Here is a 13,732-nt window from a genome sequence, read left to right as displayed (position 1 = left end):
AAAAAGAATCCCATGTTCACTTGTCTCTATAAAGGCAGAAGGAGATTTGAATCCATTGATCATCCACTGAGAACCACACTGAATCGTATCAGTTCCGATTGGGTTGGTTTTGCTCAGTAACTCTTAATGACACCATAAAGCACTCAGAATCAGCCAGAGCAGCAGCCCCACTCAACAGCCACGGACCATTACGCGTCAAAGGAAAATATCTACTAGAATCCCTCTTTGCCACCAGATAAGGAATTAAAATGATGGGGACATGTAGCGTTTCAGACATTAACCCACGATTAAACACAAACCAGTTGGGAGCAATGTAGAAAAACCTCCGGTTCTCTTAAGGCTCGCCATTCGTCTATTTCTCTCGATGTACTGAAGCAGCAGAAATGATCCCTCAGACAGCTACCCTGGGCTTCCCTTGCAATGGCACGTACCCTGGGGGACATGGATGCAACACACATAGCAAACTTGTGTGGGTTGTTACTTTTCTAAGTGCCCTCAGCTAGGACTGAGTTCTTTCAATGGATAACAAAGCCATGTCTTGATTTGACCTGTGATCAACACTTTAACTCTTGCCTTCCCTTTATACAAACAAATGCTTTAATAATGCAAAGCACAGTTCCAAAGCAGGTCAGCCTTCTGCTTAGGAAATCGTAATCACTAGAGAAGGCAGGCACGCAAAGGTGTAAGACAGAGCCTTGTGCTTAAAATGAGACGTTTCTCATCTTTAATGGCTCCAAAGATCACTAAACATGAAGACTCAGGGTCTAGGAAAGGTGATAGGATTTGAAGCAGGTTGAATACAGCAATTCTCAAACAGTAAGCGTCTTTAATTCTAATACAGCAAATATTAACACTAGCAACACACATGAACGAAACTCCACTGAGGTCTTTGCTAACTTCAGGAGAGGGAAGGGGCCTGAAACTCAAATGTTTGAGCAGCCTTGTTTTAAGAGGAGGACTGTGCATTTTGGGTAAAATGGTCTTTGTCTTTGTCTCATGTATCCAGGGCCCAGTGTAATTACAGCCAAGTTATTGGCTATCTCCATGCTTCCCTTTTGTATAGATAAGTCCAACTGCCCCGTGATTATTGTCGCTACATGTCTTTCCTGATGATGTAGAGGAACTGTGAGGGAAGGACTATGCCCCTCTCGTCCATTCCATGTCCCCTACAGCCTTGCACAGCACACTGCATGATACTCGATAAATAATCCTGGACCACTGGGCAGCATGGCTCTGAGAACGTCTAGGATAATATGCGCACGGTATCCTGGAAGGTACCTGGCACACTGTAAATACTGCCGGTGCTCAGCGAATTCTAGGTCCTTTGCTTCCTTTTTCTTTCTTTCTTCCTTTCTTTCTTTCTTTCTTTGTGTGTGTGTGTGTGTGTGTGTGTGTGTGTGTGTGTGTGTGTGTGTATGTTTACCACTCATGTTTTTCTCAATGGAAGCACAGGAGAGAAAACACATAACTGGTTTATATTAGGTAAATATTTAAGGCACCAGCTCTCAAAGTATGGTCTCTAAGCCAGAAGCTACGCATCACCTGGGAAACAGAAATACAAAGGACTTTGCCCCTGCGCTGAGTGTGCTAATCAGAAAGCCGAGGTGGAGGGCCCATCGCTGTGTTTCAGGCTTCTCTCCAGAAGAGGCCTGATCAGGCTCAAGTGAGAGTCGCACTTGAAAATTGTATTTTATGCTACTAACATTTTCTACTTCCTTCTTAAAAGATTTTTTTATGTTTAATGGTGTGTGTGTGTGTGTGTGTGTGTGTGTGTGTGTGTGTGTGTGTTGGCATGCAGTGAGTATGTGTACATGTGTGCATGTATGTGTTTCCCTGGAGCTGGAGTTACAGGTAGTTACGAGCTGTTCAATATGGGTGCTAACTAAATTTAGGCCTTTTGAAAGAACAGTACATGCCCTTAACTGCTGAGCCATCTCCCTGGGCCCCATTTTGGACTCTGATGGCAGGAGAATGCCCACTGTGTTTACTATGGCTGGTGACCTTGGATGCCTTGTGGATACAAGTTAAGGGCTTTTTAAAGTCTAATGCAGGAATTCTCTGTTGCTGGCCTTGTAGAGTGCAGGGGCTGCTTCTGCGCTCTGGCCGTGTTCCTAAGGCCAGTGCTAAGAATGCCCTTGCATCTGAAATAAAACTCCAACCAACAGAAATAGGAAGCTTGAACTTGCAGAAGGCCCAGCTTGGGTGTCAAGTCATCTTTTGGGAGCACAGGAAAGGGAGAAGAGGTGAAGAAGGAGAGGGTAACCGACTGCCGAGAGGCTGTGAAAAGTGTCCGTGTTGCTGCTGACTTCAACAATAGCTTTATAAACACACTCCCCACTTTTCCAACTCCCCGGCAACTCAGCAAACCACTACCATTAGGAAATCACATCAGGGTACCTTTTTGAGAGATGTCCACAGCCAAGAATAGTTACAATCTGAATAATTACAAGCTTCCCAGCTATCTCAGCACTGCAGTTGTCTTCCCTTTGCATCTACAGCACTTCAACGGGACGAACAGAGCCGGAATTTCAAACCGGGGAACATTTCACTCAGAATGGATGTCCAAGACCATCAAGCAATCCTATCTGACTGTCTGACTACACAGAGCATTGCCCTGCAGAGTTTTTTTTTTTTCCAGTGTGCTTTCTATTGCTAAGATAAAGACCATGACCAAGAGCAGTGTAGGGAACAGAAGTGTTTATCTGGCTTACATATCTAAACCGAGCCCTGTTGAGGGCAGGGCAGAACCACAGAGGAGCTCTGCTTACTGGCTTGGTCCCCATGACGCACTCAGTTTACTTTCTTACACAACCCAGAATCACCTCCCCGGGCCTGGCACACTGCCCACAGTGGGCTGGACCCTCCCTCTTCAGGGTCCACAGACTTGACAATCTGATCTGATGGAAGCATTTTCTCAAATTAAGGCTCTCTTCCCACATGACCCTGTCATGGGTCAAGTTGACAAAAACAAGCAAACTAACCAGCTAGCCAGCGCAGAGAGAGAGTGGGACATTTATGAGGATCAAAATCAGCCTTTAAAAAATAAATCCAGTGACCTTCAAGCCAGTATCTAATGTATTTGCACACATAGAGAGGGTAACATACACTTCACACATCTGTCATAGCATGTGATTTAGAACAAACAACCAAGACATGAGAGTTTTTTGGTGGCGGTGGTATTTTTTGGCTTTGGGTTTGGGTTAGTTTGTTTGTTTTGTGGTTTTGTTTTGTTTGTTTTCTTGAGACAGGGTTTCTCTGGCCATCCCAGAACTCTCTCTGTAGACCAGGCTGGTCTTGACCTCAAAGATCTTCCTGCTTCTGCCTTCCAAGTGCCACCACATCTGGCTATGGTGCTATGTCTGCCTATGAGAGTATTTTAAACAAATCCCACTGGTGCAGATTGGATCTCGAGTGATGGCACACGTGGCCTGCATGCAGTGGACTTGAGTAAGGAATGAGTGTACACAGGGGATAGATGGAGAACAGGGGGCCTTCCCTCTACCTCTGTGAACTAAGTTAATGATAGACCAATCAAACTGTTTAAAGAATGGAGCACTGTGTAAGTCAGTCACTGTCATTCCATGGGCAGCATAGACTGTTTATGAAATGATTGCATTAGGTATTGTAAGTAACTAGAAATAATTCAAGTATGTAGAAGGATATGTGTGGAATATGTGTAAATAACACATCATTATGAAAGGGGATGAGAATCCAAAGATGTCAGCATCTGCAGATATCAGCATCCATGTTGTGAGCCCTGGGAGGGGGTGTATCCATCCATCCATGCCCACATTACAAAGTAACAATACCACAGGTCAGAGAAAAGGAAAAGGAAACTGAGGTGAATCTCAGTGGTGGAGTGCTTTGCCTAGAAGGTACATAGTCTTGGTTTGAAGCCCTAGACCCATAAAAAGGTGAAGGAAGAACCCTAGAACCATGGGAAGAAGGAAATAATGCAGGAAGAGATCAAAGGAAGAAGAAGGAGGAGGAGGAGGAGGAGGAGGAGGAGGAGGAGGAGAAGAAGAAGAGAGAGAGAGAGAGAGAGAGAATCTCAATTTTCTTTCATTTCTGTGTGTGCATGTGTGTGTACATGCACCCTGCATGAGCTTAAGTGCACCATATACATGCATCTGTGCAAAGCCCAGAGCGCTCCTTGAGCAGGAGTAACAGGAGGCTGTGAACCACCTGATGTGCATGCCGGGAACCAAGCCAGGTCTTCTACAGCCGCAGTTTAGCACTCTCAGACACTGAGCCATCTCCCCAGCCCCTCAGTCTAGTTTCTTTTCCTCCCTAGCTTCACTGGACATGCAAAAAAAATCATTTGTAAAACAGGAATAACTACAACTAGCCCACACAGCATTACTTTTACTAACTGTATATGTATTTGTTTGTTTATTTGAATAATTTCATATTTTATATAAGGTAAATGTGAGTAGTAGGTAATAAAATCGATTTTTAAAAACAAAGCTACTATTCTGGGGCCAGGGAGATACCTTGGTTGATAAAAATGGCTCTCACATAAGCATGAAGATATGAATTTAGAACCTTTGAATCTTATGTTTAAAATAAGTAAATAAACAAGCACCCAGGCACAGGGGCAAGCATCTACAGTCCCAGTCCTGGAAAGCAGACACAAGAGGATCCCTGAGGATAAATGGACAGCCACTCAAGCCAAACAAGTCAGGTCCAGATTTGGTGAGAAATTGCTGCAAAATTACGGTGAAGAGAGGTTGAGAAGGACACTAACATTCACATCTGTCTTCCAAATACACACAGAGACAGTCAGACAGACAGATAGAGAAACAGTGAAAGACAGAGAGACAGAGACAAAGAAACATGGACACACATCCATACATGGACAACATACACACAAAAAGTACTATATCCCCTTAAACCAACCCAGGAAGAGCAGAAGTCAAAAGTGTGGAAGTCAGAGAAAGCCAATACTTAGCGCATGGAGCACGGGCCCACGTCCCCTCTGTACTAGCTTCAGTCTGTCAGCGTTTTTACAAATGAATGAGTAAGGCATGAAAGGGATATGCAATTCAGCCAAATCCAGACACCCACAGAGTGGTTGAGCCTGTTAGTGCCGTGGTCTGATCCTTTCTTATCCTAGAATCCCACAATTCCTTATTGATCCTCATCGATCCAGATCACAGTACTGTGACTTCTGGCACATCGTCTAAACAAGAGGAAAGAAGAGAGAAGGACCTAGAGTCCTCTAGACACAAACTACTCTTTCATGTTTTTGAAGGAACTGTTAGATGATTGACATTTTTTAGTTCACCTCTGTGCAAGACAGAAGGTCCTACACTCGTTCAGGTAGTATTACAGAAAGCAGAAGAATGAGCTGGAGCACAGTACACGGGACCAGGGTTGAAGAACCCACCCTCTAGTGTAACCTGGGTACCAAGTGGTTCGTGTGTGTTGTACGTTGCTAAAGCTACTTTAGAATACAGACATGTTTGGTGGCTTGAATGGGAATGGACTCCATAGGCTCATATATTTGGATGTTTATCATCAGGGAGCTTTGAAAGGATAAGAAAAATTTAGTAGGTGTGGCCTCATTGGAGTAGGTGTGGCCTCGGTGGAGGAAGTGTATCAGGTATATATCTCTCTCTCTCTCTCTCTCTCTCTCTCTCTCTCTCTCTCTCTCTCTCTCTCTTTCTCAGATCAGAATATAGCTCTCAACTACCTCTCCAACACCATGCCCCCCTGTGTGCCTCCCTGTGCTGGGCCATGATGATAATGGACTAAGCCTCTAAAACTGTAAGCAATCTCTCAATCAAATACTGGTTTTTTTCTAAGAGTTACCATGGACATGGTACCTCCTTATAGAATAGAATGGTGACTAAGACAAAGGGTATTCTTAATTTCCTGGGATTGTCAAGATCTCACATTTCCTGCATCCATGAAAAGTAGTTTCTTATCTCTTTAAAATTAAATCAGTCCAGGCCACACCCAGCCTGGTTGTAAAGGCCTGAAATCCCAGCTATTTAGGTGGCTGAAGCAGGAGGATCACTAGTTCAAGGTCAGATTGTGGAATTAATTGAGACCCTGTCTCAAATCAAAATGAAATAGAAGGACTTGTATGCTGAGGATCCTACAAAAAAATTAATAGAAAGAATTAAATCAGGCCAGGATCTATGGTCTATATTAATAGCTGTTCCCAAATCTGTTTCCAGATCTTCTCTTATCATCCCTTTTCTCTGATATTTCTCACAATCGATACAAATCACAGAATTTTCATAATCATATAAATTCTAGACTTGAGCAGGTGGCGTGGAGAAAAGGCTGGCCCTGGTGTCTTGTTTGTTTGTTGTTTTTGTTTTGTTTTGATTGTTTGTTTTCTCCTGAACCTTTGCTTCCACGTCTAGGAAGACAGAAGGATGTTCTCCAGAGTTCTGCACTCTTCCCAGACAGTACCAACCCACGTGGTCAGAGGTGCTCGTACCCAGTAGTATAGGGATGCGATGTCAGATGCAAGTCGGTGGAATTTTTCCATTTTGTATCTAAACCTTTGCCTCTGAGTTGCCTGTTGTGTCAATAACACAAAAGGGAAGATGTCTGCACCCCGGGTGCTGCCTAAGAGAGTCAAACCTTGACTTGCCGTTTTAATGACAATGATTAGATATTGTTTCTGGAATCTACTGTTCTTATTTGAATAACATCTACATTGAACATATATATACATATGTGTGTATATATATATTTCAATACTGAAAATTTTTAATTTATTTTACATTTATGGATGTTATGCCTGCATGTATGTTTGTGCACCACATGCATACCTGGAACCTGCAGGTACTAAAATGGGGAGTCTGATCCCCTGAAACTGGAGCTACAGACTCTTGTGAACAGCTGTGTGGGTGCTGGGAGTCAAACTCGGGTCCTCTGGAAGATCAGCCTGTACTCTTAACCACTGAGCCATCTCTTCTCCAGCCCTGCCTTTAAATATTTTAAAACAGAAATTACACTTTGATTGATTGTTTCAGACATGCCATTCAGTGATTAGAGTGCCTGGTGGGTGGCTGCTACATTTCTATTGAATTTCCTTCTAAATCGTTTTCCACATAAATGCATTAAGTCAATTACTTAAGCGTTTATTATATTAGGGTATTGATGAGAGTAGTATATACAAGGCAGCAGTACAACTTGATTGGATTTATGAATATTAACGCTGTTAAATATTCATGTGTGCGTGTACACGCACGCATTTTGGTACAGAAGGGTAGCTGAGCGTGGTGGAGCACACTTATTAACGCCAGCTCTTGGAAGGCTAAGGTAGAAGGATGAAGAGTTTGAGGACAAACCTGGGCTACACCGTGAGACATTGTCTCAAAAAAAATAAGGCAACAGACAATATATGGATGATAGACAGATAGGTGATATATAGATAGACAATAGATAGATAGGATAAGTAGATAGTACACAAATAGGTGATAGAGATAATATATAGACAATGGGTAGATATATAGTAGATAGATAGATAGATAGATAGATAGATAGATAGATAGATAGATAGATAGATAGATAGATAGATAGATAGATATGATAAATAGGTACATACTAAATAAATATATTAAAATTCCTGCTAGGTAGGACTTGACCACTCTTTTCTCTCTCTGAATTACCCTCCATTGGCCTAGTTCTTTGGCATACAGGGAAATGAAAACTCACAGTAGTGAGTTTTGTAAAGAACCCCTTCCTGATTTACAGAAACAATGACGCTCTCCCCCTCTCCCCCTTTCCCCTTCTTCCCCTCTCCCCTGTTCCCCTGCTCCCCACTCTCCCGCTCCCCCTGCTTCCCTGTCTCCCTGTCTCCCTGTCCCTCTCCTTCTCTCCCTCCCTCCCTCTCCCTTTCTCCCTCCCTCTCCCTCTTCCTCTCCCTCTCTCCTTGGATCCTATGTCCACCCCTCTTCCTTCCCTTTGATTTTGAATGTTTCTCCAGCCTAGTGACTTTCAAACTTTTGCTTTTGGAACAGAGACTGTGTCTCCCTATTACTGAGCAAGTGAGTGTATGAGACAGAGCGCGATCTGGGCTGGAAGGACAGAGGAGAGAGGAAATCCCATGATTTCCTCACACACCTGGGCACAGTTCTGAAGCTCCATCACCCAACATCCCTGCACCTTGAAGGCTCCTGGTCCCCCAGAGGTGGGCTCTGCCGGTGCTCCAGCGCCCTCTAGTGACCGTCCACTCTAATGCTAACCCTCTGTAACCCAGCTTGGACTAGACAGCCCTGGGGGCTTGAGGGAGCAGGGCCTCTGCTAACCAACTTCCGCCACTCCCTAGTTCAAGGATCAATAAAGTGGCCCAAAAAAGGCTAGATCTTTGAGAAAGAAATGTCTTTAATCCATAAACTTTAAGCCAGAGAAGGTTTCTTGGGTCCAATTGAAATGCTGTATTTCCCCCTGGTAGTTCTGGGAGTGTGGGAATCCTTAATTTTCTTTAAAAAAATAATAATAATGAAGCTAGATATATTGTGTTCTGAAGCAGATATGTGAGAACAACATTTAAGAAAGCTTGTTCATTTTAAATAGACCTTTAACTTAAAGCAGAGCTAGGATTTCCCCCATGGGTTCCTAGAACTGTGGACACTTAGAAGATCCCTCTGTTTATTTTATTGACTCCGGGCAACATTTAAAATAGAAGTCTAAGTCTGTGCACGGGCAGCTCTTCACAATGCATGCACACTAACAGAGATGGCTGCAGACAATGACTTTGTACAAATTTAATCACATCTGCTGGGTAAATATTGCAGTGTCTCCAAGAGAAAATGTAATAAATTCCCAAGCCTGATTCTCTAAACAGCACGGTGGAGGTGGGAGTCCCCCACCCCCACCCCCACCCCAGGCGCTCCACCATCTCTAACTCCTGGTCCACAGAGATGGTCAGCATTCATGGCGCCAGGGATTGGCGCCACCACAGCAGTGGCCTGCAGGGAACTGAGAGGCGTCATCAAGGAGGTTGTCGAATGAGTCTCCCTTTCTTGAACAAGTTAACTGCCTGACTTTTCTTTTCCACATCTGTCCAATGGAACAGTAGATTATCCTCAAACTCGTCCAGTTTGGAGAGCCCCATGTCCATGGTACTAAGTTGTCCTTTGTAGTTTAGAAGTGAATCTACCACAGAGCTTCTTAAGTGAACTCTGCCACCCCTGGGCACAGGAAAAGCACAGAACTAGAAAAAAGACACACTATCACCTACTGTCTCTTTCTTCTCAAGATCCACCTTAAGGTCTTCCATATGCACCGATCTAACAGCTAGTGGCCTTTTGGAGGCTTTCAAAGAACTTGGCAGAGAAAGGAATCATTGGAATTCACCAATATATAAGGTATGCTATATGATGTATTATATTTATTCATAGAACAAACAGAGGCCCCTTAGAAATGAGATCGCTACTATAAGAAAGGCTGAGAGGGGGTTGGGGATTTAGCTCAGTGGTAGAGCGCTTGCCTAGCAAGAGCAAGGCCCTGGGTTCGGTCCCCAGCTCCAAAAAAAAAAGAAAAGAAAAGAAAAGAAAGGCTGAGAGACCATGTTAGCACCACCATGTTTGGTCTTGAACTTAAAACCAACCTCGACATACCCAAACCAGAGAATAGACCTGAAATATCAAGCTGATTATTTTCATGACATGACTCCTACAACAACAGCAGCAACTAAAGGATAAGATTCTTGGATTCTAAAAAGAATAAAAACTAAAGACCAATTCTAACCATCTGTGTTTGATCTGGAAAGAAGCAACTCTTACTGAATGCTGGGAGATCAATTTTAATGCACCCGAGGACGGTCCTAAACTGTGTGGCATTTTATTTTGAATGCATTTAGAATTTTCTGTCTTGCTATTTCATAACTCCAGTGTGTCACTACCGTTGCCAAGGAAATGTGACTTGGGTTCCTGCCATGGATCCAAAGGGGTTTGTTTGTTTTGTTTTTAAAATATTAACAAGACAAAAATGGAAAGATCAAATAAAGGGGACGAATTTACTTCCCCTTTCCTCTTCAAGATCCATGAACTACAAATCTGATCACATTTTTTTTTAATTACACGATTTTTGCCCACTAGAAAACTCCCAGCCCATCAGCCAGGTAGATATCCTCAGAATGACTGCTCACTCTCTATTCTGGATGCAAACCATTCCAAAATGTGTGGCTCTTTCTGTATGAGTAAAGGTGGTCCTAACCTTCCAGGCATGAAGGAAAGGCAAGTCATGGTACAAAGCTGATAAATACATTCAGCTGAATCAAAAAAGATGGATTCTAATACAGATGTGGGAAAAAAAAAAGATTCCAACATTGACCCAGTTTCTCCCCATGACTATTCCTTATAGTCAGGAAAGCTAAAGGGTTTTCACTCATAATAATATCTCTCTCTCTCTCTCTCTCTCTCTCTCTCTCTCTCTCTCTCTCTCTCTCTCTCTCTCTCTCTCTCTCTCTCTTTCTCTCTCTCTCTCTCATCTCTATCTCTCTCTCACACAAACAAAAACACACCATCTTTGGAATATAATGTATTCCATCTTTGTTTCCATTAACTACAATATTACTTTTACATGCTCGCACGTGAAAAAAAAATCCTTCACAGTAAGAGACTTTTTATCCAGAACCTAGAGAAGCAGGGTCCCCTGAAGATAAGGCTGATCATTTAAACAAAATGTAAAATGTCACCTAGCCCCACCTGGAGACAAACAGGAAGTTGTTTCTTTTTCTTTTTCTTTTTTTTTCTACAATTAAGAAGCAATTCACAAATCCCAAACCAGTTATTCTAGAGTAAAGAATTAGAAGTTCTAGTAAAGTTGCTAGCTTAGGAGCTAAAAACCTGTCTGTGCGTGTAAGAGTATTAGAAGAGCAATGGGAGTTCTTACATGGAACCCAGTGGGTGAAGGCTTGGTTTCCTCACAAGCCCCTTTTGCTTATGGTCCTTGGCAACTGCCCAGGCTTCAGCAACCACTCCCACTATGAACCAACAGATTGTTTTATAGAATGCTCAGGGGGGAATCGCCTACATCTGACATGGTTTGAATTCGAACCCGTGAAACTGTCAGAATCTTTCCATCAAAAGAAAATGTGAAAATCTTGGCCTGACGCACACGGGTGTCCTAACTGCATTTCCCAACCTCCTCTCTGTTTTTACCTATCTCTCTGTGTATAACGAGCTTTGACCAACTCAGCTCAGAGCTCTGACCTGCTAGATGGGTTTTGTCAGCCCCTCTTTCATACCAGGCAGGCAAATCAAATTAATCGACCCAGGGGCAGTTCAGGTAGGGAAATGGAAACATCAGAACTTATCTAATTACAGAGAAGCCCCTCATGAGTCCTATCTTCTGTCAGAAAATGTGGTCTTCCTACACTTGAAAGACATCAGACAAAGTGGTCTCTTTGCCCCTGGCTTTTCAGCAACTGTGGCTACCTGTTACTGTGAACCACAAAGCAAAACCAGCAACCGACATCCTGAAGAAAGTTTGAAGGGGTGGGGCTTACACCGCATCGCTATAAAGCAAAAGCCACAAAACAAGCAGGGATTAGAAGTAGGGAGGACGCTGGAGCTAGGGTAGTTTGGGGTTTTGTTTAAATAAAGACAGAGTATAGTCTCAGTTTAAGAACACTTAAGTCGGAGCTGGAGAGATGGCTCACTGGTCAAGAACACTTAAGTGCTCTGTAACAGCTCAAAATGCTGTTCAGGAAACAGAGAAAACAAGTGAGCCAAGAGAAACCAGAGCCGAGCTCAGAAAATCCCTGCAAAGCAGCAGTGAGAAGAAGCACTTGGTCTGGTCTGCAGAGTTTCAAAGACAAAGTGTGAGCTGCCGAAGCCTTTCAGTTCCAGAGACGTGAACACTCTAGGAGCTGGTGGGTCCACAGCAAGAAGGAAGGAGATACCTACTTCCACCCCATCCCCACTCTACTTCTACCTTGCTTTCCTTCCCTGCCTCCACCTCTCTGAATCTCTACAGGTAATCTTCCCTAAATCCTGCAAGCCCCACCCCACCCCCCAATAAAATCTGGAATGCAGAATGAGGCCAGCAGGCGTGAAGCCCACTTACTCTAAGAGGAAAACTGGCTTCGCGTTCCTAAGAGTATTCCTTGGATTCTGCCCACTCCCACCCATTGCTGCTCAGCTCCACTCAGTGTGGACCACTTTCTGACTCCCTTGGATTCAGTTCTAGCCATCCCTTGGTAGTATAGGATACTGAGTTTTGATCTCTCTAGTCAGAACCGACTTCCAGTACTTCTAGATTCCTTGCTATTTCATTTAACAAGAAGAAAAAAATAAATGTTGGAGACCGAGCCAAATAAAACCACCGGCAAGCCCACGGGCAAGCCCGAGCGTCATGGAAGCGGTTAAATATTATTAGGACCTCTTGGTAAAGAGTGTACAGAGGCTGAATTCAAACAGCAGGAGGGTCGAGCCATTGGCTAACACTACTGATGCTCCACACACCTTTCTTGCGGTCGAATGCGAAGCAGCAACTCCAGCCCCGACTCTGGTCCCATCCCCCTTCCCATTTCTAAAACAATAATAATCCTCCCCCAAGCCCGCAGGACTTCCACAGCCTAACCTCACCCTCCGCTCGCTCTGTGGTCCCGCCTGGGGCCTCCCTGCCACTCCACCTGGGCAAGTGGAGTTCTGTGAAAAGGCAGGTATATTGGCTGAAAGTTTTTTTCCGCCTTTAAGGACTGATGCTCCTGCCACTATACAGAACAACAGCAATGACAAACAAGCCAGGCTGGGCGAAAACCCAGAGCTTCTCAAAAGTTGGTCTGGCTACGCAGCAGCCTTGCCGAGTTTGCAAGAACACAGGGTTCAGAGTTGACATCTACTCACCTGGGTGTGCCAGCCTCGGAGACTAGAAAGAGAATTCGGCCCGGGACAGGTCTGTCACGCCCCCAGGATGCAAAATCCGCCTTTGGAGTGGAGGTCCTGGGTGATGTAGTTGTAAAGAGGTCTTAGGAGGGTCGGGTTTTCCTCCCCTCTCTTTGGTCCTCTGGGGACAGTTTAGCAACAGCCGAGGAGGATAAAGATGCTGGGAGGAGAGTTTGGTCGCTCTGGAAACCCCGACTCCATTCTTGGGGGTGGGGGCTGGGGGAGAGGGTGAACGGCGTGAAAGGAGCTGCTGGGCTCGGGAACTCGCTGAGTAAAGAGGAAGGAACTGGGGAAGGAGGGAGGGAGCCGAGGAGGGAGGAAGGAAAGGAGGAAGGGAGGGAGGGAGGGAGTGAGAGCCAGGAGATGGCAGCTTCTAGCTGAGATTTCCACCTTCTGACGAAACCCTTGCGCCCAGCAGCCCAGCAAGATACTAGTTCTTAAGCCTCCTCTCGAGCGCCCCCTGGGGGGTTCCGGGGACTCAGCGACGCCCCGCCCTGGTCACAGCCCTGGCGCTCTCCATGGTCCTGCCGCGCCCTCAGCCCTGATTCCCTGCTAGCTTTGCAATTCCCACCAGCTCCTGAGAGGCATGTGATTAATTTCTCCTTATTCTATGATAAAGCAGTGAAATCACAGGAGCAGAAGGAAGAGAATAGAAGCTATACTTTTTTTCATACATTCAAGAGAACTTCTTGACTGGCTCAACTCTCACTAAAAATGGGGGTGACATTGAGCACTTATTTTGGTAAATACATATCAATAAATGCATGATTAAATGAACGAACAGCTATTTTCCTCTTCACCTCAGAGTATTTTCCAGAACACAAACACCTCTCCTTGCTTAGGGAATGTACGTTTTAAAATAGAGTTTTTAC

General features: G+C 44.4%; 1 protein-coding gene across 1 annotated transcript in view; it reads right to left on the bottom strand.

Annotated features, from left to right (window-relative positions):
- The window catches only part of Cpne4 (copine 4), a 452,533-nt gene extending 439,392 nt beyond the window's left edge, over nucleotides 1-13,141 (bottom strand). Inside the window, exon 1 of the mRNA XM_032910406.1 lies at nucleotides 12,822-13,141. The gene's annotated coding sequence lies outside the window, so the exon portion shown is untranslated. The remainder of the gene's footprint in view (nucleotides 1-12,821) is intronic.
- Nucleotides 13,142-13,732: the final 591 nt, after the last annotated feature.

Source organism: Rattus rattus, chromosome 8 (assembly GCF_011064425.1).
Source record: "Rattus rattus isolate New Zealand chromosome 8, Rrattus_CSIRO_v1, whole genome shotgun sequence".
Classification (NCBI taxonomy): domain Eukaryota; kingdom Metazoa; phylum Chordata; class Mammalia; order Rodentia; family Muridae; genus Rattus; species Rattus rattus.
This window is presented reverse-complemented; position numbering and strand designations above follow the sequence as displayed.